At 35.9% G+C, this 26,271-nt stretch overlaps 1 protein-coding gene across 1 annotated transcript in view; it reads left to right on the top strand.

Annotated features, from left to right (window-relative positions):
• Positions 1–17,072: 17,072 nt before the first annotated feature.
• The window catches only part of LOC148947500 (pre-miRNA 5'-monophosphate methyltransferase), a 47,771-nt gene continuing 38,572 nt past the window's right edge, over positions 17,073–26,271 (top strand). Inside the window, exon 1 of the mRNA XM_089095289.1 lies at positions 17,073–17,090. The gene's annotated coding sequence lies outside the window, so the exon portion shown is untranslated. The remainder of the gene's footprint in view (positions 17,091–26,271) is intronic.

A 26,271-nucleotide genomic window follows, 5' to 3' on the forward strand; every position in this document is an offset into this window, starting at 1 on the left:
TTTTTCCATTAGGCTACATATTACTATTTAATAAACTTAACTCAATTTAAATTTAACTCCTATCTTTAACATTCATAAAAATATAATATCATATTTATTTTTTTTAAATCCTTAAGCTTTACTTACTTTAACCTTACTCATTTTCACATTCAATCAAAACTTCTCTCAAAACTTCTTAAATTATTATTTTGTTTTTTTTTACCCTCGTCCTCTCCTCTCATTCATACTTCTTTTTTCTTCTTTAAAAATTTACAAAATTTATTACCACCTACACTACAATAACAAATATTCATCTATTTTCTTTATTCAGTAGCCAAACGTATTGGTGGTTTTTTGGACATACTACTTCTATACTTCCTTCCAAATTAAAAAAAAAATGCTCTTCCCGTTTGAAGGGTGTCCTCCCCCTCCAGGAAACCTTTCTACGGTGGCTCTATTTACCTTCTTTTCAATTTTTCATCCCTCAAAACTCACCAATACTAACAATTTATAACTTTAAAACTTAAAACAAACACTTAAAAAACTACTTCTTCCTCCAAAACATTAAAAGGTCATCGTATTCTGCTTTACATTTTGACATAATTTTAACAGGATCCAATGACCACCTTTACCACTTCACTTTCCACCACATTTCTCTTACCTTACTCTCACTCTACTCTTTTATTCTTTTTTAACAAAAAAAAAAAAAAAAAAAAAAAAAAAAAAAAAAATCAAACCAATCAATTTTGAAATTCAAATAACTTTAAATTTTCCAACCACTCAATCTCTACTTTTTGTTTCCACTCTTTAATTTCCGACATAGTACCTATGCAACTTACTAACCAGCCCTTCGGGTTTTCCGGGCTTACCTTTTCTTTCATTGTTCTCTTTAGCTTGTTCTACTTCTCTCTCTTTTTTCGTCTGAATATAGCTTGTTTCATTTCGCAAAATGTATGGACATTTTTGTTAATCTTCCAAGAACATACTATATTTTTCTTGGAAAAGTAGTCTAAAAGTTTTGTTTTACAGTCCTCCAGATCCTTTGTCGAAACACGATTCGTCTACAGACATCTCAGAAAGGCGAGACAGCAGGTTAAATAGTTTCATCCCAGCTTATTTAGAACCAAGAAACGATAGTCAACAGCGAACTCAGCTTTCAGCCAGAGCTGGGTAATTTATGACAGTGTAAAGGAGCCATTTGACAACACCTCCTTTGTCCGTCACTGGCTTGATCGTCAAGAGTTGGCCACGGAATTGAACAATTATGGTGATGCAAAAATCGAGAAAAATCTGTCTCTAAATGCAAGTGAACTTGAGTTTTTGCCTGATGGAAATATACTTGATTTGGATTTGGTTCAGAGCTTGTGTAGTGACGAAAATGCTGAGACGTGATGCTCAAACACCTGAAAAGACGAGGAACTGGACGTATTGGAAATTGTATGTAGTGATGGCACTGCCAGAACTCAAAGTTCAGACCACCCCAAAGATGAGGAACCAAAGGGATTGCCACCTGTCGCTGCCAAAATGAAAAATCTGACGGCTTATTCAGACACCGACGAAGCTTCTAGCATTGGTTCAGATGAGTATTTGCCAGTTGAGGAAAGTTCAAGTGAGAGTAGCGGAAGTGAGAAATGCGATAGAAAAAGAAAGAAAATGAAAAAAGTGCGAAACAAAAACAACAGAAAAACTTCTGTAGTCGAGGAAAATTAAGATGAGCTGGAACAAGGCCCCAGTAAAGAGCAAGACAAAGATTCTCTACCAGAGTCGAAGAAGAATCCTGTATTCAGAAGTGCAAAAGAGAAAGAGAAAAAGGAACCGAGAACAAAAGCAAGCATTGAAAAAGCGAAAATGAAAAGTACTTTTATAGATAAGGAATGCTCGGCTAACTGCAAAAGGATATATCTTGTGTTATCTATAGAAATGAGGATGGATATCCACTGCGAATACTGGGCTCTGGACCACGTGGAACGCCTAACCTACAAAAAACCGCTAATAGAGGCAGTGAATATTTTCAGAAGAAGGGTGAAAGTAGATGGCCGTTTGCCATTCAAGAAAAAGCTCAGATATAGTTATTTCTTACCTTTGAAATCTGGTGATGACGGCAGTGCGAAACCGTTACGTTTCAGGGTCTGCCGAAATACTTTTATGTGGACACTGGGATTTTCTAGGACGAAGCGGATTGAGAGAATCTGCAAGAAGATTGGCAAGGAGTCTGTGACTTTTCCAGTCAAGGAGAGACGTGGTAGACAAAGCAACAGCAAAGTGACATTAAATAAAGAACTTATAGTGATGCATATCGAGTCTTTCAGGCCATGCCAGCCGCATTATCGTCGAAAAAATAGTCCAAATGTGAGATACTTACCAAGAGAACTCACTGTTCAGTTGATGCTTGATGATTTTCAGAAAAACTATTCAAATGAAAAATGCTCTCGTGCTTCTTATGCCGCTGGGATTCACAGCATGAATGTATCTTTGAAAATGCCTAAGAGTGATACCAGCGAACTTTGTGACACCATGAAAAACAAAGAGAAAAATGAGCAGCTAGCGGAATCAGACAAGGAGGTGACGGAAAATCATAAGCAAATGGCGCAGAAAGCAAGAAAGGAGCTAGAAAAAGATGCGCAACACCCTCATGGGGTGGAAAAAGCGGTGTACAGCATTGATATGCAGAAAGTACTTTTGCTGCCCATTATGCCAAAAATCAAGGAGTCACACTTCACTAGCCGTTTAGTAGTCTTTAATGAGACTAGAACTTCTGATGGTGTGGTCTCAGCCATATACAGTCTGATTAGCGAGATGCGAGAAGTGAAAGAATTTGTTTTGTGGCGCGACAATTGCTCAGCCCAAAACAAAAATTAGATTCTGTTTAGTACACATGTCATCGTGAATCAGAGCTGGGGACCCAACTCCATTACTTTAAAGTACATCACTAAGGGTCATACAAATATGACGGCGGATACTATCCACGGTTGCATCGAAAAGAAGATAAGAAATCAGGATGCTGTCGAGGATTTGAGGTATCTGTTAACTCTGATGTAAAATTGCAGGAAAAACACTCGTGTGAAGGTTCTGGACATGAAAGATTTTTTCTTGTCGAAAAATGAGAAGGCACCTAAAAAGGGCCCTGAAAAGGATTCTATCCTGCTGAACAGAATTGTGCAGGTTACTTTTGCAAAAGGGGCAGAAAGATCTATGCTACAAGTACGATTTCGATGACACTTTACAACGTTTTGATTTTCTTAAGCAGAAATCGAAGCGCATGAAAGGTTTGCCAGATAACGTGAAAGGTCCAAGCGGGATTTCAAAAGTAAAAAATCAAGGACTTTTGAGGCTACCCACACACATCTCTGATGAGCGGAAAAGCAATTTTGGCTTGACTTGCCAGTGAATAAAGGGTCTCCTTATCTAACCACGTGTTTTGAAGGATGCCAAAGTGATGATGTTTAAACAACAACCAAACAGCTACTTTATTATTCATTTGTTCTTGTAGATTCTAGTAGAAGTAGCATAAGTAGAATTTTGCACTAATCAAAATCCATTTTTGGTTCTGGGATACTACGAACTGCAAAGGTGTTTAGTCATTGTTTAAACATCATCACTTTGGTGTGTCTTGTGGAAGTAAATTTTCAAGTGTTCCAAACAGGACGTGCCAATGATTGAGTTTTTTTATATTTTACTTTGCATTATTCGAAGTTCTTTCAAGAGGTTGTGCCAATTCAGTTCCTTATTTTTACTCATGTATTATTTGAAATAAAACAGGTATATTATTTGAAGTCATGGAGTACAAAAAGAGAAAGAAGAAGACTACGAATAGTTAGAGTCGGGCGAAGAAAAGTTTCAAAGTACTTTGACAAAACGATGAATTAATATAAAAGGAGGGTAATATGCGCTCGGTCTGATAATATGAACAAAATGGCCACAATTCGGGAGGTTCTTGTAAGTAATTCTGTAGTACACCAAGGGAAAGGACGAGGAAGCTAGTGCAAAAAGTAAGATTGGATCAGAAGTCTCTAGTACTTCAACGGAACGATGGTCGGAGGTAAATTTCATATAAAAAGAAAGCTCAGAGGCAGCCTCTGTTTGATATTGCAGACAAAATGCCCAGATTCCTTCGGTATTTTTTGGAATTCGGAATGACAGAAGAGGATTTTCTTATGGAGCTATAACATGGGGACCTGGCATATATCTCCTTTTTTTGTCAAGGAAAAAGGAGACATACGCCATAAAATGGAATAATTTCGAGCTTGCTCAGAATACTTGAATTCAATTTATACCACTGAAAAAAAGCAGAAAAAGCTGGTCTAGAATATGTTCCCTTGATCTCCATTAGCCTCGCCCTTCAGAGCCACCACAGCCAACAAACTTTTTCCCGTTTTCTGGCTCTCCTGAAAAGTAGTAAAAATGGCGTATGTCGCCCTTTTAATTATCACAGCCGAATTGAGATCTGGGAGGGGCAGTTGTCCTCCCCCCCTGCCCGATAGCAAATTACGACCCTGGTCAGTTAAGGGTGAAAGTCGTGCTTACCCTCTTACTATGGATAAAAATTGGCATAAGTATTTATATTTGTAATAAGTTAGAACACAAGTCTTGTTTACTGTCGTGCTAAGGGTAAAGCTAGTAAAAGTGCTTAGATCGATTAAAGGTTCAAAATTTGGTTGTACTGATTGGTACCGTGAAAATTTTTTTATGGATCCACTTGAAAATTATTCGGCATGTAGACAGGGCCTAGAGAACCTCAGTAAAGCTTAAAGCTTCCAGGAAACAAATCTGGCTGTATCGATTCGTGACGTACTGATTTTTTTAAGACAAAACAATTTTTTTTTATAAATGAACTTGACATACGTTTATTTAAGCAATTAAACAGTTGCGTAAAAGCAAAACATTCTTTCATTATTTTCAAGAATCATTGAATAAAAATAGGTATCGTAGTTACGGCTAGGGCCACAACTAATTTACGCTACCTTTTACAACAATCTAAGCACTAGGCACGATTTATCACTTAACTAGTAAAAAAAGGAACGATGAATTAGTGAAACGATTAGTTCTGCAGGGTACTGGTTCTAGCTTGTTCTTGTGGCGTGTGCTTCGGTTTACTGTAGCGGTGAGGGATAGTAGAAAAAGGTGTTTATCACTCAATAGCACAGAGTCCAAACATACACATCAGGTGGTACCTTCCTTTTTTAAGGGCTGTGATTCGTAGAGCTGCAAGGGTAGATTCGTGAGTAACCAATTTGGTTCCTTGGATGATTTTTTAGGCTCTTTTTTGCACTGTTTCAGTTTCGTCGTTGAGGTAGTTGATGTTATGCACTTCTGGTCTCCAAACTGGGCATGCGTATTCAAGCAAAGAGCGTACATAACACTTATACGCGAGCATTAACTTTCATTACTTTCATGAGACATGAACGATAGCTTCACTGAAGTATATGAATTACCGAAAGGCTGGGCCTTTAGATACCAAAGCCTGATTGACTCCATAAAATATTTCGACTGAGGTAATAATTCCGATGATGATGATTACTGAACACAGCTGAAGAGTAATGTAGGAAATTACTTGCCATAGTCTTTGTTTAGAACTTTTCCTGAATTTCTGGTACCTCTTGTTCAGATTATTAAATAAATATTTTTGTTATTGCCTCCCCACCCCTGGTTGTTATTGCCACCCCAGTTGTAATTTGTTTACAACTTTTTCGGTTGACATTTCCAGTTGTATTTGCACATTTAAATTTGTATTTGAAAGAGACACAATTCAATTTCTTTAGCTCTTACTCTTAGCTGCCTGTCGAGATTTGATGTTGCTCTTCTGTTGGTTCAGACTTTTGATTTTGATTTGAGTAGGGCACAAATCTACAAAAAAGTGAAAAATAGGTGAGCTGCACAGTAGATATAAGATTTTATTGGGCAAAATCTAAAATTTTTGATATTCCAAAGAGGCGACGGCCCTTTTCTTGCCAATCAAACTGCTGGAATCTTATACCTATGGCTTTTCGGCAGTGGTAATTCGCCAGGCGTTATGATACATGTTTTCTGAAACTTAAATTTAATATTTGAATAAAATCCACGCGTTAATAATTTGCTTACTTTTCTTCTCTGAATTTTTTTTTTTTTTTTTTTTTTTTTTTTTTTTTTTTTTGAAGCAAACAACAAAATTACAAAGGTTTTCTATCTTTCTGGGAGTTTTCTTTTCAATGAATTGTAAGTATTTACGTGTTAAAAGTGATATCTGACACTGAAAAGTCTGCAAGCTGTTTGAAATGCAAGCTGTTTCAGGCCATATTTGGACATTGCTCTCCGTTTAAAATAAAGTTGCCTTTGTGCTTAGACAGAGTTCTGGAGCAGAAATTCTAATCTGTGGAAGGGCTGCTTCGCAATCTCCACGAGAAATCCATCACTCTTAATCCTGGTGCTATTCTAAATTCTAGCTGCCTGAATTTTAATTAGAATTCAAATCTGCCTGAATTGGTGCTGAATTCTGGTGCTGCCGTGTTGGCTCAATCTCAGATCAATGACTTTCTGAAAGAGATAAAGTGGCCAACTTCATATTTGGAATCAGGGTCTTTTTACGTATCGAATGTTACCTAATACCGCAAATTCACCTTAATAATAGGAGGGGGGAGCATTTATATTTTGTTTACGAAGATGCAAAAAAAAAATATCAAAATCTAGGGTGCGGGAGGGTAATTTTTTAATTTTCACAATGATATGGGAAGGATGCTTGTAGTGCAGACACATAAAAAGATCTGTTTCTAAATCTGGTGGTGGGGGAATCTAGGAAGATGGACTGCATTAAAACTTGCCAGTTGTACCAGCTGCCAGAACTTAGCAGATTTTCACGCCATATGAAACTCTTGGAAAACAAAGCCGCCACATCTAGATTCTAATCTTTAGAAAAATAACCTCTAATTTTTCAGTTTTGTTAAACTGCCCAAGTGTAGCAACTCGCACACTTTCCATTCTATCTTTTTACTAATTGTCAGACATTCAGCGTAGAGAAATATGTGACTCTTTACCTCTAGTCCAAATACTCCTGTGCAAGTGGGACTGCTTCTTGGAAATCAGTAACAGTCATTGAGAGGCACTGCGTAAAGCTGTCGATCCATCTGAACTGGGGCCTTCCGTGAGGCTCCTCCGCCCATGCGCAAAGGGGTCATAATGCGTAGATGGCTGAACCACCGTAAGTTTCGTGCGGCGAGCTAACGAGAACCCGGGGTCTGAAGTGTCAGCAGTCGTGTATTTGACACAAAGACGAACCAACTGGCTCCTTTGATGCGTAGCTTTGACCGCACTTCATATCGACTTAACTTTTCAACATTCAATGAGCCACATAAAAAAAACAGGGTTCGATAAAAGGCTAGTTTTGACAACAGATTACATGGGTTTTTTCTTGATTTTAACATCAAACTTTTATTTTAGAAGTGATAAACTAAAATAGCAAGAAATTGGTTTGAAAAGCTCTTTATCACCACTCATCTCTTTGTTCACTAATCTCATTACTTTGTTTCGAAGTTTTCTCCAATCATGCTCAGTCTTTGTTGCTAGATTCCTGCTACAGATAGAAATACTGCTGTTCCAAGCTTTTATTATTATTATTCATTTGAAAACCCGTCATACAAAAAAATAAAGACGGAGCATATACAAAAAAAAAGAAAAAAAAAAAAACTAAACATAAACAAACAGAAAAACCCAGAAAACATAAAACACTTCCATAAATCACTGTGGTAGCATCGGCGACCAAGGATGGCTCAGCTTTGAAAGACGCATATCAGAGGCAACGCTATAGTGTTGTCTATAGTAAAGGCCATACCGCCCCAACGTTTATTATTTATTATTGTTATTTTTTCCCCAGAGGCACTTCATATGGAAGGAGTCGTCGAATAAACTTCAACGGTGTTCATTTGATTGGCAATCGAGAGTTCGAGTGCCATTTTTAAGAGTCAAGAGAAATCAGAAGGCAACTAGCCCCCCCCATGTCATTTTTCCCCCAAACACATCCGATAAAAAATTTTAGGTAGCCACTTTGCTAAAAATAGTTTAAAGATCATATAAGAAAAACACCGGGGTCGACACAGGGCCCGGGGGTAGGCGTTGTGAACTATGCCCTGGGGGCAAAAATGGTTCTTTATAGAAGGGATGCTCGTAAAAACTTCAGAGAGGGCTCATTTGATTGGAAATTAAAATTTCATTTTTTGAATTTCATTTTTAATGAATTTTCATTCATTAGTTCATTTTTTAGAGTCAAAAGAGATCGGAGGGCAATTAGCCCCGCCCCTCACGCTCTTTCTCCAATTGCATGAAATAAAAATTTTGATAGCCATTTTGTTAGAAATAATTCAAAGGTCAGATAACAAAACTCCGATGTCGACACAATCCCCTCCCCCCAGGGCCCGGGGGTATGCGTTGTAAGTTATGCCTTGGGGGTATATAAGGCTTTTATGGAAGGCATGCTCGTATAAACTTTAAAGAGGGCTCATTTGATTGGAAGTTGAAAGTTCTAGTTCACTTTTTATAAGTCAAAAGGGATCGGAAAGCTGCTAGCCATCCCCCGCCCTTCTTTTCAAATGTATCAGATGAAAATTTGGAGATAGACATGTTGTAACAAATAGTTAAAAGTTCAGATAACAAAAAACTCCTGTGTCAACACAGCCCTCCAGGGCCCTGGGGCAGGCAATGTCAGTTATGCCCTGGGGGCATATGTGTTTGTTATGGAAAAGATGCTCGTATAAACTTCACAGAGGGCTCATTTAATGGGAAATTGAAAGTTTAAATTCACTTTTTAAGAGTCAAAAGTGATAAGAGGGCAGCTAGCCTCTCCCCCACACTCCATTTATTTTTAAGTTTTTTTCCCCAGAGGCACTTCATATAGAAAGAGTCGTCGTATAAACTTCAAAGGGGGCTCGTTCGATCGGAAATCGAGAGTTCTAGTGCCCTTTTTAAGAGTCAAAAGTGATCAGAGGGCAACTAGCCCCCCTCGCCCTTTTTTCCTAAATACATCCGATAAAAATTTTGAGGTAGCCATTTTGTTAAAAATAGGTCAAAGATCATATAAAAAAAACTCCGGGGTCGACACAAGGCCTCGGACCCGGGGACAGGCGTTGTAGGTTATGCCCTGGGGGCAAATATGGTTCTTATAGAAGAGATGCTCGTAAAAACTTCAAAGACAGCTCATTTGATTGGAAATTAAAAGTTGTAGTTTACTTTTTTGAAGTCAAAAGAGATAGGAGGGCAACTAGCCTCCCCCTCTCACGCCCATTTCTCAATTTCATCAGGTAAAAATTTTGAGATAGCCATTCTGTTAAAAATAATTCAAAAGTCAGATAACAAAACTCCGATGTTGACACACCCCCCCCCCAGGGCCCGGGGGCAGGCGTTGTAAGCTATGCCCTGGGGGCAGATAAAATTCTAATGGAAGGGATGCTCGTATAAACTTCAAAAAGGACTCATTTGATTGAATATTCTAAGTTCTCGTTTACTTTTTAAGAGTCAAAAGAGATCGGAGGGTAACCAGCCCCCCACGCCCTTTTTTCCCAAATGCATCCGATAAAAATTTGAGATAGCCATTTTGTTAATAGTTCAAACATCATTTAACAAAAAATCCGGTGTCAACACCTCCCCCCCAGGGGTTGGTGTTGTAAGTTATGCCCTGGAAGCATATATGGTTCTTATTGAAGGAATGCTCGTATAAACTTCAAAGAGGGCTGATTTGATTGGAAACTGAAAGTTCTAGTTCACTTTTTAAGAGTCAGAAGAGATTGGAGGGCAACTAGCTCCCCCGCCCTCCACGCCCTTTTTTCCTTAAACCCGTCTGAAGAGAACTTTGAAATACTTCAAAGATCGTTCAACGAAAACTCTGGCGTCGACTCAACCTCCCAGGGCCCGAGGGCAGATGTTGTAAGTTATGCTCTGGGAGAATATGGGTTCTTAAGGAAAGGATGCTCGTAAAAACTTCAGAGGGCTCATTTGATTGGAAATTGAAAGTTCTAGTTCAGTTTTTGAGAGTCAAAAGAGATTGGAGGGCAACTAGCCCCCCACACCGCTTTTCCCCTAAATAAACCCGATAAAAATATTAAGATAGTCATTTTGTTAAAAATAGTTCAAAAGTCAGATAACAAAAACTCAGGTGTCGACACAAACCCCCAGGACCCAGGGGCAGGCGTTGTAAGTTATGCTCTGGGGGCAAATATGGTTCTTATGAAAGGGGTGCTTGTATAAACTTCAGAGAGGGCTCATTTGTTTGGAAATTAAAATTTCGAGTTAACTTTTTAAGAGTCAAAAGATATCCAAGGGCAACTATCCCCCCCCCCTCACGCTTTTTTTCTTCAAATCCATCCGATGAATATTTTGTGATAGCCATTTTTTTTAAAATAGTTCAAAGGTCGGATAAGAAACAACCCCGGTGTCGATACAGCCCCCCAGGGCCCGGGGGCAGGTGTTCTAAGTTATGTTCATGGGGCATGTATGGTTCTTATGAAAGAGATTCTCGTATAAACTTCATAGAGGGCTCATTTGATTGGAAATTGAAAGTTCTAGTTCACTTTTTAAGAATCAAGAGATCGGGGGGCAGCTGGCCCCTCTCCCCTCGGGGCATATATGGTTCTTATAGAAGGGATGCTCGTATAAACTAGTCAGAGCTGAATCATTTGATTGGAAATGGAAAGCTCTAGTTCACTTTTAAAGAGTCAAATGAGACTGAAGGGCAATTAGCCCCCACCACGCCCTTTTTCCCCAAACCCATCCGATAAACATTTTGAAATAGCTATTTTGTAAAAAATAGTTCGATCATCAGATAATAAAAACTCCAAGGTTGACATAAGCCCATTTTTTACTTTGATATTGTTACTTTGATACTAGTTTTGATACTTTGATGAACGTTTGATTTTGAAAAAAAAAAATCATTTTGAAATACAAATTTTTTTTAAACTTGAAACTTTTTGCAATCAAAAACGAACAAAAATTAATTAAAAAAAAAATTTCCGAAAAAGAAGTCTTTTAAAGAAAAGTAAAGGCCATTTTAAACTTAAGATACAAATACCTGTTAAAATTCAAACTCAAACCGACCAGAAATCACAGGCAGCGCGATAGCACTGCCTAAGTAAAGAACGATGTGGGCACAATGTATTCTTTTTTCTTCTCCGTACCCGGCCACTTTGTATCGAACGAGTTGTCGTAGAAACTTTGAAAAGGGCTCATTCGATTGGAAATTGGAGTGGATAGTGCCCTTTTTAATAGTCAAATGTGATTGGAGGGCAACTAGTCCCCCCCCACGCCAATCATTCCCCCAGACACATCCAATCAAAATTTTAAGATAGCCATTTTGTTCAGAGTAGTTGATTTCCTGATAGAAAATGTGTTTTTGAGGAGGACAGTCCCCCACAACCCTCGGGGCAAGGGTTTTAAGTTATGCCCTGGGGTCATATAAGGTTTTTATAGAAGGTGTTGTCGTAGAAACTTCAAAAAAGGCTCATTCGATTGGAAATTCAAAGGGCTAGTGCCTTTTTTAATAGTCGAAAGTGATTGGAGGGCAACTAGCCCCCCCCCCACGCCAATCATTCCCTCAAACACCTCAAATCAAAACTTTGAGATAGCCATTTTGTTCAGCGTAGTTGATTTGCAGATAGAAAATATGTTTTTGAGGAGGATACTCCCACAACCCACGGGGCAAGGGTTGTAAGTTACACCCTGGGGGTGTATAATGTTTTTATAGAAGGCGTTGTCGTAGAAACTAAAAAAAGGCTTGTTCGATTGGAAATTCAAAGGGCTAGTGCCCTTTTTAATAGTCGAAACGTATTGGAGGGCAACTAACCCCCCTCTCACGCCCACCTTTTCCGCAAACATATCCAATCAATATTTTGAGATAGCCATTTTATTCAACGTAGTTTTAAGTTCGGTAAATTAGGTCTTTAAGGATGACAACCCCCTCACAGCCCTCAGGACAAGGGTTGTAAATTATGCCCTGGGGGCATATACAGTTTTTATAGAACGCGTTGTCGTAGAAACTTCAAAAAGGACTCATTCGATTAGAAACTTCAAAAAGGACCCATTCGATTAGAAATTTAGATCAATAGTCGAAAGTAATTGGAAGGAATATTTACATTTTTTCAGTAAAGAGCAAATTATATTCTGGCCTAGGGAAGGCATAGGGGTTTTAAGCCCTACTCATGTTAATTTCTGCTCGTTTTGAGTTTGATTCGGTTATTTATTGCAGTTTCTGTTCGTTTTGAGTTTCATTTATTTACGATGCTGATTTGTGGTAGTTTCACACTTGGTAGATTATTTGATTTTATTTTTGCTCGTTTTTGGTTTAATGGAGTTCTTTACTTTTCTTTGAAAACTTATTTTGTGGAAAAAGTTTTTTTTAATTAATTACTTTTAAAGAATAAATGAAACCCAAAACGAAAAGAAATTAAATAAACAATCACAGCAAAAAAAAACATACAACAAGTGAAGAAACATGCACAACAAGTGAAGAAAAACATACAACAAAATCATACATCTTAAAGCGAGTAAAGCATAAATTGAATATGCAGATCAACCTCAAAACGAAAAATAGAAATATTTAGCTATTGAAGCATAAATGAAACCCAAAACGAACAGAAATTAAATAAACAATCAATTCAAACAAACATACAGTAGGTCATAGTGTAAAGGAATAGATAAATCTTAAAACGCGTAAAACTTAAATTGAATATGCAAATCAAGCTTGAAACGAGCAAAAATCACTACAAACAAGAGTTTGGGTATTGCCTACTTCTCTCACTGTAATAGCCTAAAACCTACTGTGTCATTTTTTTTCCACCTACAAACCATATTCTTGAAACAAGATTTGGAATTATTAGTGGAACAAACAGGCTTATAAAACAGAATTATAGAGCTAGATTAGCGAAAAACAAATTGTGGACCGGTAAGCTTTATAAAGCGTAATGTAGAAACAACAATACACAGAAACTAAAATATTGCTTTCTAGTGTCACACAACTTGCGTTCGTATTTCTCCGCTTCACCACTTTCTTATGCTCTTTCGTTTTTGATTCTTCTGTATTTTGTTTGCTAACTTCTGTCTGAATTGTTTACCAAAATGGTAAAAGAGAAAAATCATTTTGAGTCAGAAAGAAACAGAAATATGAAATTGAGTCGAACAGTAAAAAAAATTATTTTATGGAAGGTAAGTATACAATTTTCCTTACGATAATAGGAATTGAACCTGACCACCCTTGATTTAGTTGACAGCCTCTCATCCACTGTGCTATCGCATGGTGTTCATTTGCTAAATTTGTCAAAGAGTTTGCTAACATTCTTTTCGCAGAAGAGTTATAATAGATAATGTACAACTAATTTATCTAATTAAAAATCAACATTATATACTGACATTTCGTATTATCAGCCGAACGTGTTGTTTTATTATCCAGATCATGGATTTACAATCTGGTTAGTCAGTGGAAAATGTGTGTCACTTATTGAAAAAAAGTTTGACATTTTCAATTGTTGGCTTATCAAATGGAATTGGATTCGTTAACGATCTGCTGTAAATACAAAGAAAACGGAAGATAATATTAAACGATAAAAGAGAGAACAAAATGACTAAAAGATAGAAATTAAAATTGAAGCATGCCTATAATCTCATTTAGCTCGACTACACTTTAAATATGACTTGCCTCAGCTAGCTTTCGAATTCTTGTTTTTTGTTGTTTTTCTTCACGTTCTTTATAGTTTTTGAAAACTTTTCCTTTCGTTTTTTACTGACTTCAAAGCTTATATTCTGCTCATTTTCCTCATGCATTTACAGACTTTTAAAGATTCTTTTAAATGTTCTTTTTACAGGCTCCTACAAATTTAGCCTTGGATTCTTTGGGTTTATTTTCGGTTTGGGTTACATCATTTTTATTCCCTAATTCTTAAACGACTTGGCAAGTGGACCCTAATTGTTATTATTGCTGGTTACCACAATATAGAGCAATAGTAACATCCATTCACCAAAAAACCTTCCCACAGATATAAGTGTGAGCACATCTAGTCAACACACAGTTCAAAATGTACGGACGGATTATAGCGCTGCTTTTCAAGCTCTTTCATATTAGTGACAAAAATTTAACCATGGCTCATTATTAATTTAGACATTTTCCCAATAAAAAAGTATTTCAAGGGAAAGTAAAGAACCAAAGCCAAGCATAATTAAAGTTTTGTAATAACTCAAATGAACAAAAAATAAAATAAATAATCAATTAAATATAAAGATAACTTACACTACTGTAGATGAATATATGGATCATAATAGACCCCGGCACCACGCCGGTGGATCGACCGAGTACCGCCTACGAGAGAACCGGTTGACCACCACCGAAGTGTCGCTACGCCGCCGGTGTGCCGCGGGCGTTCGTCTGACTTTTAATTAATTTTGCGGCAATTCTTTATTGCGTCAACCGCAAAGTCGGAGATTTTCTTTCTCGTATGGCTTAGTATTTTTATTTTCCTGATTAGAAATCAAGCAGGGCTAGCATTATCCCCGAATTTTTGGGTACTTCTCTGAAAATCTATGCGTCAACACGAAAAAAAATTTGGCTCCCCGAAAATCACCCAATCAGGGTTCCACCCTAGTGATTTATCACCAGTGACTTTTCCTACCAAATATTACTTTGCTTACCAGAACTCTTCACTGCTCTCTTGTTTGTTAATTTTCAGCTCTTTTGTTACTTTGCATAAAAAACCCTACAAATGCAATTGCAATATACAGAGTTCTTCATATGTTGACAAAAAAGTATCGTCTTTATGAGATCAGATTAAATCATTTCGAATTCAGATTTACCAATTGCTATCTCTTACGTCATTTGTAGTCAAGAATTTATTTTGAAGTAGAATAGAACGCATTCACTATTATATGGTTTCAGTTGGATTTGAAATTGATAGTCGATAGGTTGTTTCTACAGCTGAATCGTAAGTGTGCAGAATTTTTTTTTCTGTTTTTAGATAAGATTTTCTTAATGTTTAATATACAATTGTTGAACACCTGATAGATTAAAGAAAATACAATCTTCTTTCTGAAAAATATTACCCCGCCCCGCCCAACCCCCCCCCCCCAAAAAAAAGACCCTTCTATTGAGACAAATTTTAGCTATAGACTAAGCTATGTACAAGGCTGGGGAATTAAAGATTGAAACAGAAGTTACCCCAAAAATATGATTCGTAAAAAATTGTAACTTATTGCCTATACGGGGGGGGGGGGATAGGGGGATATCATTTTTGGATAATAATACCTAAATTTTTTTTATTGAAAGCAGGGATGCCAAATTTTTTTTTTTCATTTAAAGTGGAGACTGAAGGAAATAATTTCAAACTCCCTGGGAAACCATTGAAAGATTTTGATAGACCCAGGGCCCCCCATTGGGACTTGTTCATTGTCTTGGGTATTTTGTAATTTCTCATAGGCTACTGGCTTAATTTGGCTTTTCTGTGTGCTCCCTTTTAATTAGATTCTTTGGATCTTATTGAATGCCGTGCCGAATTTATGACTCAGTTTTCCAATATTTGAGGTATATCTGAATAATTTCGACATTTTCTTTTTGTCATTATACCCCTTTACTCATACCCTCAATTTTTTTTCCAAGGAACACTGAGCTGTTTAACGTTATTTCGCGTGTTTGTTTGAACCATATAGTGACCTAGTTAATTATTAAGTAAATTATTTTTTTAATGTAAAGCTAAGACGGTATCCTATTATTGTGGTATCAAAAGGGAGGGGAAGGGGGGGGGGGGGTAGGGTGCTATCATATTTAGATGATAATGCCTCGATTTTTTTTAAAGCAGGGATGCCAATAAGTTCTTTTTTTTTATTTAAAGCAGAGACACTATCCTATCAAGATGGTATCCAGAGTAGGGGGTATAGGGAGTTATTATATTTAAGTGATAGTACCTTAAATTTTTTTTGTGGAAAGCAGGGATGCCAAAAAGTTATTTTTTAAAATTTAAAGTAGGCCTTATAGAAGATATTCTATCAAGGTGGTATCCAGAGGGGGGGGCGGGGTTAGGGAAGTATTATATTTAAGTGATACTATCTCAAAATTATTCATTTTCTAAAGCAGGGATGCCAAAAAATTAATTAATTTGTAATTTAAAGCAGAGACGGTATCCTATCAAGGGGGTATCCAGAAGGGGGGTGGAGGGTTAGGGAAGTATTATATTTAAATAATGATATCTTGAATGGTTTTTATTGAAAGCAGGGGTGCCAAAAAGTTAATTATTTTTTTTTAATTTAAAGCAGAGACGGATCTTCTAGAATATTATATGGCTGCTTTAAAAAAAATACTAAAGGGAGTGTGAAGGAAGGTGAGAGATTTTTATAAGAATATGACAGTTTAGTTGCTACCAGTAGCTACTAGACGGAGTATCCTATGAAAGCGTTCTGTCAACGAGTAGAGAAAGTAAATTTGTAAATTTAAGCTGTGATTTGAGACAGACTAATGGAAAAATTAATGTTTGTGGTCAACATTGATCGTGCCGGCGGCGCACCGCCGACATCTTACAGGCACCCAGCCGCTGCTGCTGTTTTTGGCCCCGCTGATTCTGGTCTTCCCTCAGCGGTGCGGCGCAGGGGTCTAGATCATAAGACTAACAAGATTAAAACGAGCAATAAATCTAAAATTGAAACGAAATAAAGTTCGAAATGAACGGAAAACAATATGAATAATCAATTAAATACAAATATAACTTATTCTATTGTAGATGAATAGGTGGGTCATAAAACTAACAAGATTAGAATAAGCAATAAATCCGAACTTGAAACGGAAAGACATTAGGAGACAGGACAAGAGCACGGTGACCGTCTCCTAAACCTTTTAAAATCTAAGTACTATTGTAACGCTATTGAGAAACACAATATATTTTAAAAATTTCTTCTTTAATAATTGTGATGTTGAAAAATAAACATTTTATAGGAATTTCAGGATTTAATATTATTCTACATTAAAACTATGCCTACTTTTATTAGTTCTTTTTCAGCAATCAAGGTGACCACGAGATTTGAAATACATAGTTTGATTGAAGCGTGAAGGAAGAAGAAGGAGGAGTTTGAAGATAAAGGAGAAGACTGTGAACTTTAAGAAGGAGGAAGAAAATCCTACAAATTGTGTCATCAAATTTTTTGAACAAAATTTACATAAATAAAATTGATAGTCTATGTACTGACCACTTTGCTATAGTTTGCTCCCTAAATGAACCTGCTGAAACTTTATCTCATACCTCCAAATATATGAAAACTAAAGCAAATTGGTCTATGTTCCAAAATAAGCTAAATGATGAAATTACAAGTTTCAACGAAAGTTCATGCATTTCTAACACAATAGTTGACACACATGCTGAAGCATTGATATCCTTACTAGTAAATACAGCTAATCTTGCTATCCCCAAGACAACACCTAAGAAAATATTCCCTAAACAAATTCATAAAGTATGGTGGACAAATGAGTGCCTCAATAAATGGAGGATAAAAAAGGCAGCTAGGACAGAATTCATAAAAAAACCATCACCTATTACATACTTAAAAAAATTACAACCAGAATCTAATCTAAAAATGAATATAATAGATGCTAAATATAATTACTGGAATAATTTTTCAAATAATCTCTCCAGGGAAACGCATGAGCAAATTGTAGATAAAGTCATAAGCCATATCTGTGGGAAAAAGATTTGCCCAAACTCACTCCTGTATGAACTTATACATAATAATACCCATTATGACCAAGATAATGGGAAAGCTAATCTATTTAAAACAAATTTTGTTAATAAGCTAACGTCAGATAATCAAAGCCAACTGTCCACAATTCCTATGAATCAAAGTTACCAACCATTCCCAGGATCCGAGTACATAACAAATCCATTTTCAATCCTGGAATTGAATAATGAAATACATCATATTAGGACCAAAACTAGCAGCAATTATGACAATATACACCCTACAAGGATAAAGAATCTCACACCTTCATACAAACAAGAACTGCTAAAATGTTATAATCATGCTTGGACATCTTCTAGGTTCCCCAATATATGGAAATGTTCGTCCCTCATACCAATCCTAAAGAAAAATAAACCAAAAGATAACCCTGAGTCTTATAGGCCCAGCATGATTACACCTGTGATGGGGAAAATAATGGAGAAAATGATATATCAAAGACTCCTCTGGTTTGTTGAAAAAAATAATATGATCCCACACACTCAAACTGGATTCAGGAAACACCACTCCTCAACAGATGCTTTCATTTTGCTAACAAATGCAATAAATGAATCTTTATCAAAAAATAATGTCCTAGTGGCAGCTTTCCTAGATTTTGAAGGGGCATATGATAATGTGAACCACCAAATCCTTTTAAATAAACTTGCAAACCTTGGAGTGCCCCCTAAGCTAGTATTCTTTATTAAATCATTCATAGAAGTGCGAAGTTTCATCGTTTGTGTTGGTCAGCCTCTTCAACCCAAAAGACAATAACAAAAGGCCTACCTCAGGGAGTAGTCCTCAGTTACCTCCTATTTGCCCTATATCTCTGGGACATGAACCTACCCCACACGAATCTACAATATGCTGATGATCTGGTGCTATGGTCATCTGGCAACACCGTTCAGATAGCACAGTCAAATCTGCAAAAGTCACTTTTCCAGTTCAAAAAATTCTCTCAACATTCAGATTTACCCATTGCACCCACCAAGTCAAAAATAATCCAATTTCACCGGAAGCGAAACCATGTTAATGCGAAACTAACTCTAAATAAAACAACTTTTCCAGAAGATAATCATATTAATTACGTAGGTCTCATGCTTGACCAAAAACTTAATTTCCACCTCCACATTTCAAACACAATAAAAAAATGCCATAGAAAAACAAATATACTAAAAAGACTTCTTTCCACACCCTGGGGCTGTAAGGAGAAAACCTTACTCCAGTTTTATAAATCACATAAAAGACTCCATATTGACTATGGGCTCATCGTCTATGGTGCATGTGCAAAGACCCAGATGCAAAAAATTGAAACAACACAAAGTGATATAATACGTCTCATATTTGGTCTTAGGAAACCTACAAGAACCAAGTTTCTGCTTATGGAGAGTGGATTAACAACAATAAGGGAGAGACGTAGCTTTCTCTTGACGAAACATCTTACAAAAATTGAATCAAATAGCTCACACACATTACATAATTGGTTAAGAAATCCAGCCATGTATAGAGGTATTGCAGATGAGTATGCCAATATTCAAAAGAAGTTCCCTTTACCTGCAAATTCTATTGCACCTACTTTCCCCCAATCCCGTCCATGGAATTGGTCATTTCCCATAATAAATACTGAATTTTCAAAATGGAATAAAGATTTAACCCCCATTGCTTTTGTCCAGAAAAAAATTGCAGAACTTAATACAATTACCTATAAAAATCACTTCCAAATATTTGTTGATGGGTCAAAAATGAATGAGAAGGTTGCAAGTGGTGTTTTCCTTCCTCACCTGAAAATTGCAATGGGTGAGAGATTATTTAATAATTTATCTATAATGTCTGCTGAGTTAAATGCCATAATTATGGCATTAGAACACCGTAAGGAAAACCCAACCTTTGATTGCATATTCGAATAATATTATCATCTATTCAGATTCTCTATCAAGCCTTGAGCTGCTGACTTCAGCTCCCCAATATAAGTTGGACATTGACACTTATCACTGTCTCAGTATTATTGATAATCTTGCTTCAAGTGGCATAAAAACTTATTTTCAGTATATTCCTAGCCACTCTGGCATAAGTGGTAATCATCAGGTTGATGAAATAGCTAAAAATGCTATAAATATTGACCAGCCAATTGGGAGACCAATCCCAATTAGAGATATTTTCCGATGGAGGCTATCAGATATTAATTTTAATAAGATTAATCCTATCCTTTCCCCCTTTCCCAATAAGTATCTTTCTAAAATCTATGACAGAATTCGGTCTGGAACAAATGGACTAAATGTCCTTGCATTCTCATATAAGCTTTTTAATTCAAGTGGTTCAATTCCCCTGTCCCCTCTTTGCAGGCATTGTAATATGAATAATGAAACAATTGACCATTGCCTATTTGAATGTAATATGCTAACGTCTGCACAACATACCTTGGTTTGTAAACTGTTAAAATACTTCAAACACCACAAAATCTCACTATCAACCAAGAGCTTAGCCAACTATACCTGCACACAGAGCACAGAAATCGATATCTATCATCTTATATTTGAACTCCTTGAGTCAAAAGATCTACTGAAAGATATCTGAGAATATCTAATAAATAAGAGACAACCAAGACAGTAGCTCTGTAGCCCACAGAGTGAAGCAAAAAGAAGAGGGCTAAATAGTACCAACTGAATAGTCCGCCTGCTGTGAATTAGAAGAAGAAGGAAGAACCTACTCCTGTATGAGCTCAAAAATCACTAAAAATCACTTCCAAATATTTGTTGATGGGTCAAAAATGAATGAGAAGGTTGCAAGTGGTGTTTTCCTTCCTCACCTGAAAATTGCAATGGGCGAGAGATTATTTAATAATTTATCTATAATGTCTGCTGAGTTAAATGCCATAATCATGGCATTAGAACACCTTAAGCAAAACCAATCTTTGATTGAAAATTCGAACAATATTATCATTTATTCCGACTCTTTAGTTGCTGGCCTCAGCTCCTCAATATAAGTTGGACATTGACACTTATCATTGTCTCAGTATTATTGATAATCTTGCTTCAAGTGGCATAAAAACTTACTTTCAGTACATTCCTAGCCACTCTGGCATAAGTGGTAATCATCAGGTTGATGAAATAGCAAAAAATGCTATAAATATTGACCAGCCAAGTGGGAGACCAATCCCAATTAGAGATATTTACCGATGGAGGCTATCAGATATTAATTTTAATAAGATTAATCCTATCCTTTCCCCCTTTCCCAATAAGTATCTTTCTAAAATTTATCATAGAATTCGTTCTGGAACAAATGGACTAAATTTCCTTGCATTCTCATATAATCTTTCTAATTCAAGTGGTTCAATTCCCCTGTCCCCTCTTTGCAGGCATTGTAATATGAATAATGAAACAATTGACCATTGCCTATTTGAATGTAATATGCTGACGTCTGCACAACATACCTTGCTTACTATACTGTTAAAATACTTCAAACACCACAAAATCCCACTATCAGCCAAGAGCCTAGCCAACTATACCTGCACACAGAGTATAGAAATCGACATCTATCATCTTATATTTGAACTCCTAGAGTCGAAAGATCTGCTGAAAGATATCTGAATATATCTAATAAATATGAGGCAATCAAGCCAGTAGCTCTGTAGCCCACAGAGTGAAGCAAAAGGAAAAGGGCTAAATAGTGTTACTGAAAAGCCCGCCTGCTGTTAAATAGAAGAAGAAGAATTAGCTTATAAATAATAATACCCATTATGACATGATAATGAAAAAGTTAAGCTATTTGCCACTCTTTTTGTTAATAAGTTAACATCAAATAATTGTAGCAAAATGTCCCCAATTCCTATGAACCCAAGTTACCAACCTCGCCCAGCATCCGAGTATATAACCAGTCCATTTTCAATCCATGAAATGAATAATGTAATACATCATATTAGGACCAAGACTAGTGGCAGCTATGACAATATACACCCTACATGGATAAAGAATCTCATCCCTTCATAAAAACAGGAAATTCTAAATTGTTATAATCATGCTTGAGCTTCATCTGGTCAATATATATGAAATCATATTATTGAGTTAGGACTAAAGTGAATACACTATTCGATGCCTTTTTATTATGCTGATTACAAATATAATAAGCATTTCTATCAGAAATGAATTTCAGCCCCCCCTATCTCGGCTATACCTAACGCACCCTAACCTAACCCTTAATGGGCAGATATAGGGGGGGGGGCTGAAATTCATTTCCGATAGAAATTCTTATTATATTCATACATGCACACAGAGCACAGAAATCGATATCTATCATCTTATATTTGAACTCCTTGAGTCAAAAGATCTACTGAAAGATATCTGACAATATCTAATAAATAAGAGATGACCAAGCCAGTAGCTCTGTAGCCCACAGAGTGAAGCAACAAGAAAAGGGCTAAATAGTATTAACTGAATAGCCCGCCTGCTGTGAATTAGAAGAAGAAGGAAGAAGGGTAGCATTGCTCTTATTTGTACCTTGATTAAAAAAAAATTAAATAATGCTTGTAATTAAAAAAATTACAAGCAGAATCTTATCTTAAAAGGACCATAATAAATGCTAAATATAAATACTGGAATAATTTTGCTAATAATCTCTCCAGAGACACATTAGCCAATTATACATAAAGTCATAAGCCACATCTGTGGGAAAAAGACTTCCCCCAACCCACTTCTGTATGAGCTTATACATAATAATACCCATTATAACAATGATAATGAAAAAGCTAAGCTATTTGCCAATCTTTTTGATAATAAGTTAACATCAAATAATAGCAGCGAAATGCCCCCAATTCCTATGAACCCAATTTACCAAGCTTACTCAGGATCTGCGTATCTAACCAATCCATTTTCAATTCAGGAAATGAATAATGTAATGCATCATATTAGGACCAAGACTAGTGGCAGCTATGACAATATACACCCTTCATGGATAAAGAATCTCACCCCTTCATACAAACAGGAACTTCTAAATTGTTATAATCATGCTTGAGCTTCATCTGGTCAATATATATGAAATCATATTATTGAGTTAGGACTAAAGTGAATACACTATTTGATACCTTTTTTCATGCTGATTATAAATATAATAAGCATTTCTATTATAAATTAATTTCACCCCCTCCCCTTATATAGGCTACACCTAACCTAACCCTTACTTGACATATATAGGGGGGGGGGGCGGAAAATAAATTATGTTATTAAATGGTATTAATATCGTAATAAGCATAAAAAAAGGCATCAAATGGTGTATTCACTTTAGTCCTAACTCAATAATATGATTTCGTATATATTGACCCTTCATCTATGTTCCTCAATATCTGGAAATGTTACGTCCCTCCTACCAATCCTAAAGAAAAATAAACCCAAAAATAACCCTGAGTCTTATAGGCCCATAATGATTACTCCTGTGATGGGGAAAATAATGGAGAAAATTATATATTACCAACTCCTCTGGTTTGTTGAAAAAAATAATATGATCCCTCACACTCAAACTGGCTTCAGGAAACACCATTCCTAAACAGATGCTTTCATATGGTTAACAAATGCAATAAATGAATCATTCTAAAAAAATAAATGTCCTAGTTGCAGCTTTCCTAGACTTTGAAGGGGTATATGACAATGTGAAACACCAAATCCTTTTAATTAAACCTGCAAACCTTGGACTACCCCCCAAGCTATTATCTTTTATAAAATCTTTCATAGAATTGCAAAGTTTCATTGTTTGTGTAGGTTCAGCCTCTTCACCCCAAAAGACAATAACCAAAGGCCTTCCTCAGGGAGCAGTCCTCAGCTGCCTCCTCTTTGCCCTCTATCTCTGGGACATGAACCTCCCCCACACGAATCTACAATATGCTGATGATCTGGTACTATGGTCATCCGGCAACACCTTTGAGATTGCATAGTCAAAGCTGCAAAAGTCACTTTTCCAATTTGAAAATTTCTCTCAACATTCAGATTTACCCATTGCTCTTACCAAGTCAAAATTAATCCAATTTCACCGAAAGCGAAATCATGTCAATGCAAGACTAACTCTAAATGGAACAACTATTCCAGAAGATAATCATATTAATTACCTAGGTCTCATGCTTGACCAAAAACTTAATTTCCACATCCACATTTCAAACACAATAAAAAAATGCTATAGAAAAACAATTTAACTAAAAAGACGTAAGGAGAAAACCTTACTCCAGTTTTATAAATCACATATAAGACCCCATATTGACTATGGGCTCATCGTCTATGGTGCAAGTGCAAAGATCCAGATGCAAAAAATTGAAACAATACAAAACGATATAATACGTCTCATATTTGGTCTTAGGAAACCCACAAGCACCAAGTTTCTGCTTATGGAGAGTGGATTAACAACAATATGGGAGAGACGTAGCTTTCTCTTGATAAAACATCTTACAAAAAATGAATCAAATAGCTCACACACCCTACATAATTGGTTAAGAAATCCAGCCATGTATAGAGGCATTGCAGATGATTATCTCTGCAATACTCAGAATAAGTTCCCTGTACCCACAAATTCTATTTCACCTACTTTCCCCCCATCCCCTCCTTGGAATCTATGAATATCCATGATAAACACTTATTTCTTAAAGTGGAATTAAGAAATAACACACATTACTTTTGTCCAAAACAATTTTGCTGAACTATATGATACTGGTTTAGTGGCTGTAGCCCCACTCCTGTTCATTGTAATCTATGTTTGTTTCAAGCTTGACTGGATCATTCATTTCAATTTCTGTTCATGTTAGGATATACTCACTCATCTATAGCAAACCTGTTATATCAGAGAATATAGATAACACTGCAAGTGGAATGCTGTATACAAATATCAAGAATTTAAAAAATAAATTTGTGTGCAACCTTTTTTAAGTAACTTTTTACAATCAGATCCATCATTGCCTATGTTCAGTGCCAAAATCTATTAGCTCAAAATAAATTAGAATCACTAAATGGTATATTTATTGGTTCAGTCATTTTTATGGGACATCCATTAGCCATATATGGCAAATATGGTAATAAAGTTCATTTGGTGATGCAAATGGATGTTATATTTAGATTGAGGATGCAATTCCAGGTATATATTTTCACATTAGGAACTACTGTACTCAGATTTCCAGTATTCTACTACGATGATGCAATATCATTGGGTAAAAACCAAGTTAGAATCTTTCCATGTTCAAACTTGTAAGAATTGTTTGTTTTTCAAAGTCATAGGCCTAATATAAATGCTTGTCAAGATGATTCCTCAAAAAACTTTGGTAAATATTTACCAAATCATATTATTGACTTATGAAATAAGTGAATCTACCACTTGATTCCTTTTTTTTATGTTCTTTCCAAATATAATACTCATTTTTGTCAGAAATGACTTTTACCCTCACCCTATTTATACCAATTCAGGGTATATATTTGCACATTAGGGGGGGGGGGTAAATTTTATTTCTGATGCAAATGAGAGGTAAGTTTAAACTCCCCCCCCCCCTAATGTGCAAATATTTACCCTGAATTGGTATATATAGGGATAGGGGTAAAATTCATTTCTGACAAAAATGAGTATTATATTTGTAAAGAGCATAAAAAAAGGCATTGAGTGGTATGTTCACTTTATTTGTAAGTCAATAATATGATTTGGTAAATATTTACCTAAGCTTTCAGCAACTAATATCATTATAGGCCTACATCAAATATTCAGTTTCATTTATTAGTTTTTTCAGTACTTGTGCATTATACCCACTCTTTTATATATATATATATATATATATATATATATATATATATATATATATATATATATATATATATATATATATATATATATATATATATATATATATATATATATGTTAAATGAGACACAGCAGTTACTGGGATAGACGTGGGAGAGATATGCAGGAGAGATGCCCAATCATAAAACAGTTGTTAGAGTCAAGTTGTGTGAAACAGATGATCTAAAATGAAAATTATAATTTAGAATTTGCCAAAGACAGAAAAAAAGGCAGTAAAATTTTTTCAGGATAAGGGGTTATTGCTGAAGACAAAAGAGTGTGAAAATGGACACACCATGACTTTATACTTGAATTTTTTTTCTTTAACCCCCACCTCCCTCCCACAATATGCAAATATATAGCCAAAATTTGTTTCTAAATTATTCTATATTCATCCTATTTTATTTCATTAGCATTAACCAAACTAGCAGTATATAAAAGAGTGGGTATAATGCACAAGTTCTGTTCTTTTTAAGATTGTTCCAGACAAATATAGTTTCACTACAAACAAGAGTTTAATAATTCCCCCTTCCTTAACTGTAAAAGCCTAAAGCTGACTTCATCATTGATGCTTCACTGAAAACAAATTATATTACAATTTTTTTCTTTTCCAGTTCTTACTTATCACAAAACAAATCACAAAAACAAAGAAAGTTGGATATTGCAAATCATTAAAGCCAGATGTAATTCTAATTTTTTATGCCTGGTAATGGAGTTCCCTTTGTCCTTTCACTGTCTACAGGTATAGACATTTACCCACCCATGGAAAATACTTTCTACCCTTCTGGAGAATAATCCCCTGCTGA

This window comes from Artemia sp. Qi Xiang Cuo, chromosome 10 (assembly GCF_049724085.1).
Source record: "Artemia sp. Qi Xiang Cuo chromosome 10, ASM4972408v1, whole genome shotgun sequence".
In the NCBI taxonomy this organism is placed as follows: domain Eukaryota; kingdom Metazoa; phylum Arthropoda; class Branchiopoda; order Anostraca; family Artemiidae; genus Artemia; species Artemia sp. Qi Xiang Cuo.